This window comes from Grammomys surdaster, unplaced genomic scaffold (assembly GCF_004785775.1).
Source record: "Grammomys surdaster isolate TR1022 unplaced genomic scaffold, NIH_TR_1.0 185, whole genome shotgun sequence".
NCBI classification, from domain to species: Eukaryota; Metazoa; Chordata; class Mammalia; order Rodentia; family Muridae; genus Grammomys; species Grammomys surdaster.
The window spans coordinates 7,467,591-7,471,379 of record NW_021604630.1 but is presented as its reverse complement, the minus strand read 5'-3'; the positions used below and the strand labels follow the sequence as shown (position 1 = coordinate 7,471,379).

The window sequence follows — 3,789 nt, the reverse complement described above, 5'->3', positions numbered from 1 at the left end:
AGGAGAGGAGAGGAGGGGAGGGGGGGGGGGGGGGGGGGAGAAAGGGAGGAGATTACCTCTCCTAGGTAAGATGGAGAAGGCTTATTGGAGAGATGAGGGAGAGCATAGCCCAAGACAGGGACAGCTGGGAGAGTCCAGAGTGGACATGACTGGTAAACTGAGCCAGGACACAGGAGGAGATGGGGGAACAGAAAAAGTAGAGTCAGGAGACCAAGAGGCAAAACTGGCGGGGGGGGGGGTGGCATAGCCAAAATGACTGATTTATACAGGGCAGAGCAGCTGAGGGAAGGACTGCTCACTGGAGATTAGGGTAGAGAGCTGGGTATGCCAGCCAGGAGGACACTGTAACAGGTAGGTACTGAGGGATGCTGGGAGAACAAGGCTGCCAACCTCAACTTTGATATGTTAGCCCCTTGTCACGGTTTGAGACCTAACAGCAAAGGAGCGCTACACACATCTCAGAAAACATTTGAGAGGTAATTCTAACCCTGAAATAGAGTACTCTGTATGCTGTTAGGTGGAAAATTCAGTGTTCAAACAATTGAGCTGATTATTCAATGGCGAAACCAATTCAGGCACTACCTGAAAGAACTCCATCTGAGAGTATGGTGAAGCAAAGGGAAACAAGATTCTAGATTGTCAGATGACATCTCCAGCAAGCCCAAGACTGGTCCTCCTCGTGTGAGGAATGGTGCACCTCATCCGAAGGAAGATAGGAAGGCTGCATTTGCAGGCATTACGGTCCTGAGCATCGGCTAGCCTTATTCAAAACACGACCTATCCGGGTTGCATACATTCCACACCACAAGTCAGTCAGTCCTTCATCCACTATTCTAAGCGCCGTTTCGGGGCATCGTGTGAGTGTTTAGGAGGTTAATCTACTAGAGCTGTTATGTTAAGAAAAAGGCATTTTGTGTAAGATTTGCTATCAGTTAACGAATAATGGAAAAATTCCAACCAAATGTCATTAAAAGTCACAAGTTCTATATCTTGTAATACGGAATGAGTCGTATTTTAAGTGCCCTAGCAGGCTACAAATGCTCTAAGAAAGACTTATGTGTGGATAATCAAAGCCCGCTCTGATGCCGGCTCTTCGGAACTATCTACTAAATGCACAATGTATCCACTTCCGGAAAGTCAAAACGCTACTGCTGGGCGCAACTTCTATCAACAAGTGTTTCTAAGGAAGCAGCATCCAGGTCCGAGCCACAGTTCTCAACACAGCAGGGCCTTGAGACTTTTGCCTGGGGCCTTGGGAAGGAAGCTGAGTTCCAGCTCCAGCTCGGTACTAAATCAGACCCTCGGGATACCACGCTCCTCCCGGTTCCCCAGCCCAAGGCTCCAGGGCCACTTGCTCCCAACTTTGCTCTCCGCGGCCGGATAGACTTGCGTCCCAGTTTCTGGCTCCAGAAAACCTTGCTTAAGGTTTCCAGGATCCCACCCCCACCTCCTCCCAGCAGACTCGGGTGCTTCGCCAGGGCCCAACAAACTGTCTCCTCTTACAGTCCACTTCTGCACAGCGCCCTAGTCTCCACCGGCAGCAGGAGACTCACCTTAGGCATCAGGGCATCAAAACAAGTCCCCAGCACAGTACTTCAACCATTCTCAGGGGATGGGGGACGCTCTACCCGCTCCCCAGAGTCCTCACTTTCTATTTACGCGCCTGAGCTCTAGGGGAGACCCGGAGAAGGCTCCATGGAATGGCAGGCGCAGCTCCCGGATCATCCTGCCGCGGTCAGCCTGCGAGATCCGGGATCCACGTTTTCGTGGATGCGGTGTTTAAAAGCTAGCGGTCGGGCTTCAAAAACACTCTGGACCGCCCCTCACTGGTACCTTTCAGCGCTATTGGCTAAGGAACACATCAGGTCCTGGAAATTCTGGCAAGTTCTCTATAAAAGCCCACTTGAAAGGAAGGGTCCTGGTGTCCTTTTAAGTCACTGGAGACCGCTCTCACTAGCCAAGAGGACTGAAGCACAAAGGCAATTTCCAATTTCATTAAACCAAGGCTCCCAACTGGGTTGCTTTGGTCTCAGCGTCTTAGATTGGCACGCCTGCTGTAAGTTCCTGGTGCCAAGGTGCTGGGACCATGGTAACTAAATCAGTCCTCACTAATGAGATTCGACCCCTTATGGAAATGTAGGGGCTCCCAGTTTCAAATACTATGAGTGCTCATATTCAAATCAGAACAGGTATGTTACTCAGCCACGGCTAGTTAAAGAAAGCCAGCACTTGAAGTTGTTTTCAATTTTTTATTTATTTGGTTGGTTGGTTTGGGGTTTTCAAAACAGGGTTTCCACTGGCTGTCCTAGACCTCCCTCCGTAGCTGGCCTCCAATTCAGAATGTGATTGCCTCTATTTTGTGTAGTATCTCACTATATAGCCCAGGCTGGCCTTCAATTCATTATCCATCTATTTCAGTCTCCTGGGTGCTGGGATTAATGACATGCACCGCCTGGCTTGAAGTGAGCTGGTTTGGTTTCTTTAGGGGGTGGGGAGATTTTTGTTTTTTGTTTGCTTGCTTGCTTGCTTGCTTGTTTGCTTGTTTTTTTAACAAGACCACCGTGGTACTGTGGCACTGACCTTGGAACAATGTGGTACACAATGACTGGAGGGAAAAAAAAGAGAGAACAGTAATACTACATTTATTTGCCTGAATTAGTTACTGTATGCTATCGTTTTTGTTTTGTTTTGTTTTGTTTTGTTTTTCAAGACAGGATTTCTCTGTGTAGCCCTGGCTGTCCTGGAACTCACTCTGTAGACCAGGCTGGCCTCAAACTCAGAAATCTGCCTGCCTCTGCCTCCCAAGTGCTGGGATTAAAGGCGTGTGCCACCACTGCCGGACACTATATGCTATCTCAGTACAGACACAAATAAAAAGCATCATGTGCTCTCTGATTGATCATTCTTGAGGCTGAAAGGTCAGTCAGGAGACCTGTAGCTGATCCTTAGGAAAACAGAACTTTGGTTTACAGAGTGAGTTCCAGGACAGCCGGGGCTTCACAGAGAAAACAGAACTTGTCCAGCTGAGAAATAACCTTATAATATTCGCTGTCTGTGGTGCTCAGTATTGAATCCACAGCCGTTGTGCTAAGTGTTCACACTTAGCCTAAAGAAAGTGCTTCACTCCAAAAGGGATCTAAAATTTGAAGAGGTGTTTTTATTATTATTAATGTAATAAGAAATTGGACCTGATTGTTGTGAAGCATGCCTATAATCCCAGCACTCAGGAGACTGAGATAGAAGGCTAGTGAGTTCAAGGCTAGCCTGGGATACATAGTGAGACACTATCTAAACTATTTTTTAAAGTGTACTGGTTGGGTATTGTTGTTGTTGTTGTTGTTGTTTGTCAACTTGGCACAAACTAGAGTCAATTGGAAGGATGAACTTTAACCAAGAAGATGTCTCCATCATGTTGGCCTGTAAGCAAGTATGGAGCAGGGCAACATTTTCTTGACCAAAGATAGATGTGGAAGGGCCCAGTGCACTGTGGGATGTGGCATGCCTGAACAGATGGTCCTGGGAGGTACAAGAAAGGTAGTCAGAAGAGGAAGGCAGCAGCAATGTTCTTTTATGGCTTCTGCGTTAGTTCCTGTTTCAAATTCCTGCCCCGACTTCCCTTCCCAACGGACTATCAACTGTAAAGTGATTAAAAACCCTTTCCTCCCCAAGTTGCTTTTGCTCTTGGAGTTTTATCCCTAACAACAGAACGCAAACTAGGACAAAAAGAAAGGAAAGCCTTTTAACCAGCTGTAGAATATTCATGATGCTTCATGCAGGTATGAAGTATTC

General features: G+C 47.3%; 1 protein-coding gene across 2 annotated transcripts in view; it reads right to left on the bottom strand.

Moving 5' to 3' along the window:
- Fut10 (fucosyltransferase 10) overlaps positions 1–1,672 on the bottom strand; it is a 65,006-nt gene extending 63,334 nt beyond the window's left edge. The window contains exon 1 of one of the 2 annotated variants that reach the window (XM_028768201.1): positions 1,554–1,672. The gene's annotated coding sequence lies outside the window, so the exon portion shown is untranslated. The remainder of the gene's footprint in view (positions 1–1,553) is intronic. The other variant, XM_028768200.1, reaches the window with a different exon arrangement.
- Between the last annotated feature and the right edge of the window lie 2,117 nt (positions 1,673–3,789).